Source organism: Poecilia reticulata, linkage group LG5 (genome assembly GCF_000633615.1).
Source record: "Poecilia reticulata strain Guanapo linkage group LG5, Guppy_female_1.0+MT, whole genome shotgun sequence".
Classification (NCBI taxonomy): Eukaryota; Metazoa; Chordata; class Actinopteri; order Cyprinodontiformes; family Poeciliidae; genus Poecilia; species Poecilia reticulata.
Window position 1 is genome coordinate 26,333,209 of NC_024335.1, and position 14,577 is coordinate 26,347,785.

Sequence of the window (14,577 nt, forward strand, 5' to 3'; positions counted from 1 at the left end):
CTCCACAAAGCGTGAGGCCAATGCATTTAACACGTGTTTAACCCTTCTTTTACCTGTTAGGATTTCCCTTTTATTCTGTCATTTGTCATCCTTACTTCCTTTCTTCTCTTCTGTATTTCATTTCTTTTTAAATTTCTATACTTATACCTGACCTTTATTCACATTTGTTTCACACTTATGCACCTCCCTAATGGGCTGGAGGCTGTAATTATAGACCATTGGGGACCCTTGTTGGATAAGTATGAGGGAGAAGCATAAGCGGCAGCTATCTGCTGCTGCAACAATAAATCAACCTGCTCCCTTTCGCCCCCCTCTACACAATATCACTGCATTCAGCTCCTCTTCTTTGCAAAAGCAATTCCGTCATGTCTTGTTAGCTCATTTGTCTTCATCAAGACCAGTGGGAGGTCCAAACCCTGTCCTCTCGCCCCCCAGCCCACCCCATCAATGCCAAGCACCATTGGTCAAAGCAGAAGCAACCTGTGCACGGGCGCTAGTGCCGTTTTGCTCCATGCAACAGCTGAAAAGAGGGATGGCTCTTCAACCAATCCCAGCCTGGCCCTTCAGATCGGCTGCGATATTATTAATGAACGCCTGGTTAACACACAAGGCGTGCTAATGACATTCAGGGCCAATTAAGGGATGACTAATTAATGAGACATTTCCTATAAGGCTTATTGATATGTTAATTTGCAGTCAAATAAATCACAGTCTTAATTGTGCTGACTTGAGATAAGATTTTCATTACATGCAATGATGTATTGTTAAGATGACTCGGTTTACCGGGAAACGCAGTCTCTTTATGCAAACTTTACCAAATTTATAGGGGATGTTGAAAACAATGTTATTCTTTTTTCTTTTAGAGACACTTTATATTTAGATGGATTTAGATGGATTCTAGTTTTCCTTTGCAGTTACAGCTGTGCTCAAACTTCAGGTTAGACAGGAGGATTGCGTCGGTATTTGTAAGTAATCCATGTAAAGTAAGACATGCTGCATGTTGGATTGTTCTAATGGGGAAACAGCAAAAGTTTTTGATATTTTTTAGACTTGTTCTACTCGACACTTCTGTGCTGTTTTACATTATAGTTGTTTTATTTTACCTTTTATTTATAGAATTAGTGAACAAGTCATCCTCATTTATTAGGAAGTTAAGCAATTTATTTTTATTCTATAACTTCTCTCATTCAGTGACGTAAATGAAGAGCCATTCAGTTTACGTCACTAATTTTGTTAGAAGGAAAAAAAGAAAAGCATTATTCAGATATTATAGGGTATATCTCACCCAGCTTTGTACATCTTTATACACAAATGTTTGGTTTCGCAGTGCAGATGGTGTCCAGGATAAAGTGTAGGATGTAGACCGAGTTAAACTTGGATCTCAAGATAACCAGAGGACCTTCTCCCACATGTTTGCTGCATTTCGGCTTGAGGCAAACTGTAGTTTTTCTTGATGCTTTGCTGAAGGAAACTGGGATGTACTCAGCTGTCATCAACCTCATCATCTCAGCACAGCAGAAGTCTTGCAAATGTATTCATTTGGATCGATCATCCTTTTGCAAAACGCATAACACAGATGTCATTCAATCAGTCCAGAACTCCATTGCTCTAAATATTGTGACCAAGTAGAAATCACCTGTTCATAATTATTAGAAGCTACCAAATGACGGTTTGACTCTCCTCCTCATAAATCTTCAATTAGAAGTCAAAATTCAGGCCTTAAAAGCAGTCACGTCGTTCTTTTATCAACATGCATGTTAAAAAACAACAGATATGCAGCGTGTCGACATGTCGTCCCACACTATCCTGGCAACAATCCTAGTCAATTGAAAAAAGAACAACTCTACAGCAGAAAAAATATTGCATCTGAAATTAAGCATTACTGTGTTTGTGCCTTTGCTAAATAAACCTTTAGGTCTGACTATAAGCTGCTGAACATGGAGAGACATTGTCCGAACGCTTAGCCATTAGAGGTTTGGAGCCAGTTAAGAATAACAATGCAGATAAACAATGGATGTTGCTCCCACACAAACAAAACAAAACAATGAACAAACAGACAATTCGAAAAATATGCGGCTCTTTGGCTGCACCCTGAAAACCATTAAAGCTATTTGTTTGACTCCTTAAGACAGCAAAGAATCCAGTTTTAAATGAACAAAACTACAAAGCTAAACTCCTGAAAGCTTGGATCGATAAGCACACTTTAGTTTGGACAGCTTTGATATTAAAGACGCACAAACAGCGACTGTTGTCAGACGCACCCCTCCCATGTCACAGACGTTTGATTGGCAGCCGTCAATCCCGCTGATGAGAGATGACTGAAGGGGTCACCAGCGATACCAGTGGGGATGGCTGTTTAGTCAGCGGCTGACCGGTTTGGAGGGGGGATGGAAACAGACACGGTCCACTGTGCTCTACTGGGATCTCCTTTGTCTCACCCAGGAGGGACGTGCAAGTCAGAGGGGTCTGTCATTCACAAACCTGTTCGGTGTAGACAGGGGATAACAGCAGGACCTGTCTAAAATTAGACCTAAATATGTCTAAGCCCCTTTTCTATCCATCAGAAGATGGAGAAGGAGCATGATAAGAGGAGACATGCAGATTAAAACAAGGAGCAGAATGCATCTCACGTCCACGCTCCTGCCAACTGGATACAAATAAAAGGAAGAGGAGGGGAATTGAAAAGAAGCATGAAACAAGAGAAAAGCTAAATGGCTGGAGGGAAGCATACAAGTGTGCTTTTTTAAATAAGGTTGTATATTTTGGTCACCATCTCTGCAGTGGTGGGAAGACGGGATGCAAGGAGGGAGAGAGGGTTTATAAAGCGCCAGGAGAAAGTGTCAAAAACGGGCAGCTACAGAGACAAAAGCAGGATGCTAAAAGTATTCACCTTTTTAAAAAAGCAGACAGAAAAAAAAAAACACTGCAAGCACTGACAGAGGCTATTAAGAGTCAGATGTTGCACTGAAAGAGTGGAGAGATGAGGCTGTATTCAGAATGAAGATGGAAAACGACAAAGAGGAGCAAAAGAGATGTAATGGAAGAGGAGTCATCAGTGCTCTTTGGTTTTTTGGCCCATGCTAACCTGAACCTTTTAACATGGCTGTTGGTTTCTTTCTTTCACACACACAGTGTTTCTTCCTATCTTCACAAGGACTTTCCATTGACTTCAATTCATTTCTACCCTAACTCTGACCCTAAATCTAACCAGTACATGCCTAACCCTACGTCAATGCAAAAACACAAAATCACACCAAGAATGTTTGGTCTAGTTTCTAGTTAAAATATTGTCCTTTTCATCATTAATTCCTTGATATTGATGAAAAAGTACAAGTTTCACTGGGAGATTATTTAATTTATAAAATGGGAAACATGTCTTGTTAAGTCAAATAATCTGCCAGTACTTTTCTAAAATCAATATTAAGGAATTATTAACTTAAAACAAGTTCCTATTTCTTCCTGGAAAGTTGCTTGTGGCATAGTTTTGTCTTATTTCAAGTGTACTGACATATTTGCACTAGAAATAGACCAAAAATAGCTAATAAGATTTTGTGTTTTTGCAGTGAACCCTAACCCAGAACCGCACCTCGTGTGATGGGACCTAGGCTTTGGGCCCCATACACAGCAGTCGGTCCTCACAACATAGTATTTGTTGGAAAAATGGTCCTTAAACTGTATCGAATAAAAGGCCACACACACGCACACACACACATATATATCTACCACCGAAAGATTCATTCCTCCTGCAGACAGTCTGATCCCGTCCCCCTGGGGAGGTGTTAGTCAGGAGGAATGTGAGGGGCTTCGTTTGGACACCAAAGTGAGGGTGGTAATAATTCCCATTCTACCCTCAGTGCAGACACACCCACCATCCCAAAACACACATCATCTCTCACACACACATACACACAGAAATCTACCAGGACAGGTGAGTGTGTATTTAGGATGGTCACCCATTACATGAGATCCTACTAAAATCCTTCCTCCTCTGGATGGGAAATCTTGGTGGAGGTCGGCTGCAAACTGGGAAATATAACTGGTTATAATAAAAATGTTTGGATCAAGAACATTTTACATCAGACATGGGTTGGTTACAAACTAATTTTTTACAAAGTATTTTGAAAAAACTATAGTTTCAAACCCAAATCAGTCTCTATTCATAAAAATATATTTGTCGCCCATCTTGAGTCTCCTTCTCCCTGGTCCCGCCCAATACTGTAATTGATTGACCAGTTACATCCAGTTCCGGTTACTGTCAGACTGTCAATATGAAGAAGTCACTTAAATAGAGCCAGTTTGACAGAATGAAGTAAACTAAAAGATCGGACTCTGATGAAAAACAAAAAATAGGAACAGATTAGAAACAAACCAGTGACATCACTACAAAGACATTTTTTAAGGATTTGGGGTTCCAACTAACCACAGTAAGAGTATCCGCTGCTGAACCTTCATAGAAGTGGACAACCTGCCAAAAGTAGTCAAAAATTACACTAATGTCTTATTCAGTAGGTCCTCATAACATATTGTGAGTCGGGACGCCATGTGTAGTCAGAACAAACATTTTATCGTTGTTCGGCTTCTTCTTTATGGCATTTGGCAAGCAACGTATTGATGTGCATGCCATCTACTGGAGTGAAGTGTGGACCGTAATGCTATATGTATATTAGCCCCCCTCCGCCCCCCCCCCCAAAAAAACAACAACAAAAACATTCTCCAAAAAAAAATCACATTCACATGAATGGCTTATGTAACACTGTTTAGGTTGTAGAATCCCACTTGGTTTATATGTATCAGTGCAATGGGGAAATAGCGCCCCCTCTCGGTGTGGCTGGTTATACGTTGCTGGCTCCTGTATTCAGTGCCTGCCAGTCTGTGAAAGCTCCAGAGGTGAGTTGCATTCTTCATTCAGCACACAATGTAGAAAAGTGTTAATAAAACATAATTTTTATTACGGCAACTTAGATAAATAGAGTGTAATTAATATTTACTAGATGTGCGCCTGGCACCAATTGTTGCACTTTTAGTTTCTTTAATGCTATAAAACACTCTGTGCTAAAGTTTGTCATGATCTGTGTTTCTGTGTGTTTATTTTTGAGTTTTTCTGTGTGATCCTGTGAGTCCTGTCTCTGTGTCTTCCCCGTTGATTGTCTCCCAGGTGTGTCTCGTTCCCTTAATTACCCCGTGTGTATTTAGTCTCACCTGTTGTCTGTGTTCTTCGTCGGATCCTTGTCAATTGTCTAACGTTGTCTGCGTTTGTCGTCACGTGCCAGTAGAACTGCTAAGTCCTGGTTTGTGTTCGCTCATCTGATGTCCTTCAAGTCAGTTGCTACCGGCATTTAGCCGTGTGCTTGTTTCCTGCCGTGCTGCCTGTCCTGGACAATTACCGAGCATTATATCATTAAATCATATTCATCATCTTACCTGGGTCTCGGCGTCATTCTCCACACCACTTCCACCCACCATTCCTGACAAAGTTAGAAGCTAACATAACGCTCTGTTGTAGTGACTGGAACCCCGATAAGTTCTCATTCAGGAAATAAACTGCATGATCACCCAGAAACTCCTTGTCTTCATTAAAAAACTACACAACACAGTCGAGGGGCTACTTGGGTCAGCCTGGTACATTGGAGTGAAGCAGAACCTGGTTACACTTAGAATGGTCTAGTCAAAGTCATCACAACCTTAAACCAGCTGCTCATGCTAAAAAAATATCCAATGTGGATGAATCAGAACAAGTTTTGCAAATATTATGGATTATAATTATATGAGGCTGTATATTTTGGTCACCATCATCGTTTTCTTTTTAAACAACTGAATAATTAATTGTGCGTACTGCACTGTTAGATATTTAGGATGAACTGTAATGTAAGTGTGATTGAATTAAAACAACTGTGTTGTAAAATGCCTTGAGACGACATTTGTTGTGAATTGCTGCCATATTAATAAACTGAATTGAAGTCCTCGCATCAGTCCAAATCTTGTTGAAAGATTACAGATACAACGTATTCACAATTTAGTTTTGAAGGCTGAATGTTCAATCCCTTTGAAAATAAAATATGACTCCAACCGTGTTAACATGGAGGAGATAAAGCAGTTACAAGGTAGACATGGAGAGGTGAAAGAATGGGTGTTTGTAGCAAGATCAATACAAAGCTGTGCAGTGACACCATATTCATCCTGGGGGCCTATCAGCGAGAATGTCAACAGCCTCTGGTGAGACGGTCTCCCCAAGTCACCTTTTTTTTTTTTTTTTTCTTTTCCTGCTTTACCAATTCATTATGGACGAGCTTGCTGGGCCTCATTAGCAGAGAGCCACACAATGCTGCTTCCACAAACAAAACAAAACGCCACACAACAGTAATTGCCTTCTTCGTGCGTGTCTCTGCCTCCGAGCTTCCTTCTTCAGCTGACACCTGCAGTGGAGAAGTTGCACAGAAAACTAAACGTCACACAGAGATGTCTCTCTGCAACCATTTATTATTTTTCCTTCACATTCGGCCGCTCATTGCATAACCAACAACCAGCATGTAGCCTCCTCAATTAGTTTTAGTTTTTACTTATTTATATGTCATCATTTTGACCATTTTTAACCCCCCCCGCTCCCTTTTTTGCTGCTGATAATGAAACAAAACCTGCTTGGAAATCAACAAGAACGAAAAAGGGACTGTAAGAGAGAGCAGAGTAGGGAGACAGAGAGCAGAAGCAACAACGAAAATTGGCAAAATAGACAGAAGGGATGCTCTGCTGCTTGGCTGACACACATGGGGGTCTCCACAGACTGAGAAGATGCTAGTAGAAGGGAGGGGAAAGAAAGATGGAGAGTTTTGTGGTGTGGTAAGCAGCATCCACCCCTCCTCCTTTGCTTCCAGTCTCTGCTCCCCCCACCACGGTGGAACTGTATGCTTGGCTTCTCCCGGTTTCTTTAGCATTCCTCTCCATGCTCTCCTAAAGCCTGGGAGAGGACTGAGGCAGACAGCAGGGCTTGTCATAGTCACAGGCCCTGGTCTAAACAGCAAGTGTGGCTGAGTGCGTGTGTGTGCGCGCGTGGGCGTGTGCATGTGTGTGTGTGTGTGCAGGCCCTTATGAATGCATACTGTGTCTGATTATGGTTAAACATGGGCTAGATAAATAAATAATGTTTTTAATAGCAGTGCTGCTAATTTGTTCATTCATGTCTGCTTGTTCTCTGGATTGTACCCAAAAAAAACTACATACTATCATAAATGCATAAATGTCAAATGCAACTCAAAACTTTTCACCGTTAAAAACAACTTCAGTCACGGACCTACAATTAAATGTAACAGCTGTCACTGAAATTTTGTTAGAAGATGCAGACAGTAGAAACTAGACATTTGTTTACAAATCTGATGTTGTCCCAAAGCAGTATGACTTGGAAGAAATGTTTTATATTTCCTTTCACAATCATCTCACTCACTACAGTTTGCTGTAATTGTAGACCATTTCTCTTGCTAGAAATTACGTAATTGAGCCGGGTTTATATTGTGATTTAACTTTTACTTTATCAGGTCAGTTTTTTGAGAACAAATTCTCTTTTTCAGCAGCGACCTGTCAAGGCCACCTTCCTTGCACACACACACTTTCTCAGTACTTCCCAAACCTTTTTTTCTTTTTTATAAAAATTATATCAGAAATTTATGTTTACTTCCTTGTCATAAAGCAAAACTTTAACTAATCTAGAAGTTTTCTTAGAGTCATTGTCCTTTTGTAGGATCCGTCTTTGCTTGAGCTCTAACTTCTTGGCTGATGTCTCCAGATGTTGGTTCAGTATTTTCACATGCCTCATTATGCCATTTATTTTGTGAAGTACACCAGTTCACCCTGCAAAAATACACTCACACATCATAATACTGCCGCTCCCATACTTCATGTTGGGGATGGCTTCTTTTGCCTCCCAAATGAAGACCTTTGGACACGTTATGTTGCTTTTAACATGCATTTAGGCTCTCTAGCTCTGTAATATGTTAGGTGACACTTGTTTAATGAAGTATGAAAATGTTTTAGAAGGTAAAGAGGCTCAAGCTGATAAGGTCATTATGAAAAAAAAAACTGTTTGAAGCTAAAATAACATGACACTTTTCAATGACAATTCATTGAGAAGGAAATGTGTTTGAGTTTTTTCAGTAGAAGGATCGACTACTTATCATGGGATCTATTTTTGTTGTTTATGAAAAATAGAAAGACATTAATATTTATTTATTTATTGCAAGTGATATCATTACTGTAACAGCAACCATTGTCATTACACGTTTTTCAAATATGCAGCCTCAGCATCAACATGTCCTTTGTATGTAGAACGGCGTGTGGTTTGTGGTAGAACAGGATCTTTGGCAGTAATGACAGAAAAGCTCACTGAACTAGTGGAAGCATAAAAATTCACTGCTACATCTGCCTGTCTTTTGTTTTTTTTTATATCCACAAATTACTCACCAAGCTTTGATCAACAAGAAGTGGAGTCTAACGAGTAAAATCTGTCAGGAAAACGCGGAGCTGCTACGTGTGAGCCTGATGAAAGAGTAGGAAAATACACCATGTTCTTCTTCACACTGAGGATGTTTGGTCAAATAAATTCTTCCACAACTTACAGTGATTAAATAGCAATTATGTTAGCTTCTTCTGGGAAATCCCCCACGAACACAGAGACATTTATTGGACCAAACGTTGCCACAGAGTTGCAGAGAACAGTCATAAAGTAGATCATGCTCAGCTGAAAATAGATTTTTACACAAAGGACACCCAACCATTTTCTTCACTGACATTCAACATTTTCTTAAAAATAATTTTATTATCACTTTCTTTAAAAGCAGAAGTTTAAAGAGACACATTCCCCTCTCTTTTAAGCATTTTAGGAAATGAAAATGATGTCATAATTTTTCAAGGTTCTGGTCAGGCTGAAAAATGACCAGTCCTGATCCAGCACCTCTGAAGATGTGCTTAAAAGACTGAAATAAACTTGTATTTGATTAATAAAAAAAAAAGATATAAAATCCAACATTTAATTTACATTTGCATATCATTTAATTAGTGGAGATTTGAGGGGAAATAAAGACATGTTTAATTATGATTCAGCATATCTTTGCGAACTTTACAGTGGTGACTGAAGTTCACCAGCCCTTGAAAACATGCAGATCTGATGTTTTTTTTCAATCAGGCAATTCAAAACTATTCTTTTGCACATGACTATTTTTTGAGTTATCCATTTATTATCTATTAGTGTAAGTTTTCAGGTTGCTTTCACGTTAATATTGTGCTGTATAATTAGTTGCATGCTTGCTTCCTTTGACATAGATCTGTTTTCACCTTTGAGTTGAGAGCAAAATGCTGTAAAGTCGACTCATTCAGAAAGGCCGAATTCCCCGTCAGAAAAAGCCACATAAGCATATTTTCTAAATCCTCTAACTTTCTCTTTGTTCTCACAGCTTCCAAGGATATCTAGAGTCTTTTAGCGACGCACAGCAAAGCAATCTGACCAAAAGGCAGATTACACAGACACTGAAGTTTCTTCCTCTCTCACCTGTCAGCTCTCTCTTTCACCCCACAACAACCCCCACAACACCTCTTCCTGTCTGTCTCTCTGTTACCTTGGAGTCTGGCCGTCATGCTCTTGTGGCTCCACTCTAAAGGTTACGCTGTGTACCCACCGTCACTGCCTGTCACTCCCCTACCACCACATGCCACACTTACACACACGCACACACACACACGCACGACGGTCTCATCACTCTTAGGTTCTGTCTGTGAAATACTGCCCAAAGAATCACTGACCTACCTTTACAAAGGAACGCTAAGGGCGAATAATGTTGGAGGGCCTTGTTATAAGCTCTGGTGATAGAGCAGGTGAAAGCTAAGTACTATTCTGTCTCACAATAGGCTGCATGGAAGAGCAGGATATGCTACAATATAACGAACAGGTCAGATCACTGCTTTCTGCTCTTTTCAAAATAAAATACAGCTTAATGTGGTGTCAAGAACACATCAACCCTCAGTTTTAATATTTGTAAAGGGTTTGTTGCCACAAAATATCAGCAAAAACCTGAAAAATAAACTCAAATTACTCTGCAACTTAAGTTATTTGTAATAAGTAAATAAAGGCAGTTCCTGCATTTTTGCTTTTCATCTGAAACCTTCGAAGTCTGTCAGTACAATACAGTACAATGCATTCAGACGGTAATCACTGCACTTGTTTCTCCCCCCACCCACATTTTTGTTATAGCCTTATTCTAAATTGAAGTGAATCTCTGTCCTCAAAATTCAAAACACAGATACCCAATTATGATAATGTGGAAACATGCTTGAGATTTTTGTTAATTTATTAAAAATAGAGAACCAATAAATTCAATTTATTTTATGTTCACAGCGTTTTCTCACTGTTGATCCAGCCTCAAGTCTTTTTAACTATGATGCCACCTATTTTCACCAGTTCTTCTTTGCAGTTCTTCATCCATCATCAGATTAGATGGAGACACTGGATGGAGACTTGTGAAGAAATTCACAAGTCTCATCTTTCTAATAGAAATAAAACACAGGTTCTTCAAAAATGACGAGAAGTTTCCTGTCAAAAAGTCATGTGGCAATTGTAGCTCTGAACATGCTTTATTATATCATGAAAAACCTATCAGGAACGTTTCATGTCAGTTGATATTGATAATTATTGATTCATTCTCTAGTTGTAAATATCTGAAATATCACCAGACTGGTGATTAAATATTTCCTGTTTTATCCACAGTTTTCTCTGCAAACCGTTGTTTTTTTAAATGATTATTTTTAAGCAGTTTATGAGGCACAGTGGCGAAACCTTAAACTGCTGCTGTGCCAGTTACTCAAAAGGTTGTTGCTAGGTTACCACAAGCTACTCAGTGAGTGGTTGCTAGGTAACCAAAAAGTGAGTGAGTTAGTGGATACTACCCACTTTGCTTAGCTGCGTGAGAGTTCAGTGAAATTATTGAACGAATGAAGATAGCTACCTAGTTAGCTAGCTTGGTAGACGGACGGACGGACGGACGGACGGACGGACGGACAGACAGACAGACAGACAGACAGACAGATAGATAGATAGATAGACTGTGTGCCGTTTATTTTTGTGTGTTCCTGCAGAGACACATTCTCCAGGGAGGCTGACAGAACAAAATGAACAAAACCCACAGGAACAAATCTGTAATTAGGAAGTGATCGACATTTTGAACTGAACGTAACAAGGTTAATCTGATCTCACACGCTCACTACTTTTGCAGAACTGTAAAATCCAACAACCGCATGCAGCTGCTCGCCTTAACATAACACCTCTACAGTGTTTTCAGCATCTTGAACAAAAAGCACATGTATTCTTCTATATCTGTGTCTCCTCACTCCTCCTCACATCCTTCTACCCCCTTCTGTTTCTCCTTCAGTCCTCCTCTCTGCGGGCCATACGTGGAGCGTTCAAGCGCTCTGACGACATGCACCACTGAATTCTCAACATCTTGTCTTGTCACGCCAATTACACTTACACTCACACTCATACACACATACACACATTTAACATACCCAGTGCACTCTTTTAAACTGAACAATGCGATATATCCTCGGAAGTCATACATAGGTATACCAAAACAAACTGTTTGGGATTCAAAATGGAGGGAAAAAGCCGCTTCAGCATGGCTGTGTCAAGCAAATAACCACGGAGAAACTTAAAAGATAGTTAAATTTCAACAGAAAGATGTGACGGTAGTGAGCAGGTGGTCTGAGAGGTCAGGCCGTGAATCGGTCATTGACCCCACCCCACAACCATGAAAGGATAAGGGTTAATTAACTGCAGGCTTTAATCGCCTCTGATGAATGATTCATAATTTCAAGTCTATGACTAATATTTAAAACACACGGACACAGGCAGAGCAGATATGAATTATTCAGATGCAATGATACCCGGCACTACATTTCACTCACAGTGAGCAAAGACAGCCGAATTTCTGGCTCTCAGTATCCGTGAGATGAACAATCTAACGACAGCAGAGTGAAAGAAGAAGAAGATGACTGTTTTTTGAACATTCTCTAAAGTAAAGCAGATATGCTGCAATTTCAATATTCGGTGGAGTAAATGAAAAAAAAAAGGAACAGAAGCGACGGACAAAATGAAGGTCTGACTAAAAAAAAAGAAAGATGAATGACCAAAAAAAAAAAAAAGAGAGGGAGTGAGGAGTTTGGTCAGCTGAGATTTACTGTCTTGTCTGTGAAAGTTGCAGAGAACAAGTCGCAGCGACGAAGCTTCAATATATTTTAAAATCCTGTCTTGTTCGTTTCTCGTCCATCGGCTCCAACAGTTTGAATAGACTTGCATGAAAAAACAAGTTTTATATCCCTTAATATTCTTGAGCATGACAACTTCTCCTTTGATTTATATGCAACCTTGGACTTCCTCTTGAAACTGCTTACAGGTTTGTAAATGTGGCTTGTTTTTAGGAGCTATTTGGAAAGCGCTTCTGAATTCCTATCTGTTTATCATTTTTGAGCCAAATCAGCATAAAAGTTGCAATTAGTGTTCATACCCAGTGATTTCTCCCTCACGTTTTCTTACAGTTCAATTTTAATGGGTTTTATTGGTATTCTTGCTGGTAAGCCAACGTGTGAAGGTAGTGACTGTACTTTTTGGGTTTCTTCACTCCTATAGCTTTACAGAGTCTGACCAGCATCACCTCCTCTGAGTCCAGCCTTTCATCTGTATCAAAAACTGAATAAATAAATATATATATTTGACCACATCTGGTCCTGAAGGATGTCTTACTGATCATCACTTGCAAATATCCAAGTGTAAGTCCAAAAAATGTGGAGTGAGGTATTGAAATCACAGCAGTCTCACCTCAAGAAATGCTTACGCTTAAATTAAAATGTTTCAGTGCCAAAGATTTGAGAGCACTACTATTAGTACTACTGCTGGTAGTCTAATAATAATTTACTTCTTGAACATTTTGAATCAGATTCACAGTCCCAATAAGATGTTGGCATAGATCTATAGAGTCTAGACCATAAACAGACAGTTCCTTCAAGAAGACAGTAAATATTGTTTTATAACTCAAATCAAAGCAGTTTTTTAATCTACATGCTGCCAAATTACATTAGTATGAAAAAATGTTCAATATTTTTTAACTTCAAGAAGTTCTCATTGAATGCAGAGATTCCTTTATTCATATTTTAACAGTTTAATGTGTAGAAATCCCTTTGATAACATTCATTATCTTGATACAGCTCCAAATAAAAATGAGACGCCTCTGTTTTAGGGGATGCTCTATCCAAAGGTGTTTTCAATTGGCCTTGAGCCAGAAACACAGCAAAAAATATTTTATAATTATTACTATTATATTATCAACATAGATTAAAATCTCAGGATTTTTTTCTCAGCTCTTGTCGAATGAAGAATTAAAGCCGTTCTGAATGCAGAGTGGGGTTGCACCTGCAAACTGCAGACATGTAATTCCTAACACATCCATACAAATTTAGTCAGATTTATAATGTTAATCTTTCAGTGTCCGTCAACACAAACGCTCTCATAAGCTGCTGTACGTCTGCACCGCTGCAAGAAAACGTGAACAACCAACAGCTTTTAGAAGTGACTTTTCCTCCATGAACCTGTGGCCCCTCGTGGAAAACGGAGCGTTTTCTATTCACCGGTGGAGCCGAGCTCGGGCTAAATGAAATGTTGTTAACTGCAAGATAAAAGCAAATGAGGCCAGCTCACTTTTCGGCTGGCGAACAGATCAAGACTGAGAGCGCGAGAGCTGGAGGTAAGGCTTCAAAAAGAGGGAGACCGTATTAGACTGTGTGGGAAGAAAACAGAAACTGTGCAGGAGGGGGAGATTTATTACTGTAATTGTGCCCAGGGCACTTGTTTACCCAGCGGTGGAGGCAGGTAGGGGCGTCAGATTAAGGACACAGACGGGTAGATCAGGTTGAGACATCCAGAGTGCGAGACGAATGATATGTCAGTGCGACTCCACGTTTATTCCCAGTGAATATGATGGATGACCTGTTAGCATCAACTTCCATTACCGATTCTTATCTAATTAAAAACAGAAAAAAATGTTAGTTTTAGTTGTTTTGGATGAAGTAATGTTCAGTGTTTGACGCTATCTATATGTTAGGAGTGTTTCTTGCCTCAACTCTTACAGATATAAAAGCTATTTTGAGTTTTAGTGACTTTTGTCTGCAGTTACAAGCAGATGCATCATAAATGATTGTCTAGACAGAGATTTGTCAGTGTGTGATTTAGAATAAAACATCAGATTTATGAGATGTTTTAGAAGTCGTTGATTCATGTTACTCTTGTTTAGTTTTGTGGCTTGCTGTACACAGCAGGATTATTCTATTGTATGTTTATCTTGTGCATCTCTTTTTTGTTTAAAAAACACTTTACTTTTTATATTCTGTGCAGGGATCAGATGTATTAATTAGCAGGTTATGCAGATGTGTTTTTACTATGAAAATAAGACACATTCTCGAACATGCATTTATTTTGATACATTGTTGTTCTTTTCTCTGTGTTAATCAATCTGGGAACCCTTGCGTATCTTTACCCTCAGGGTTAAACTT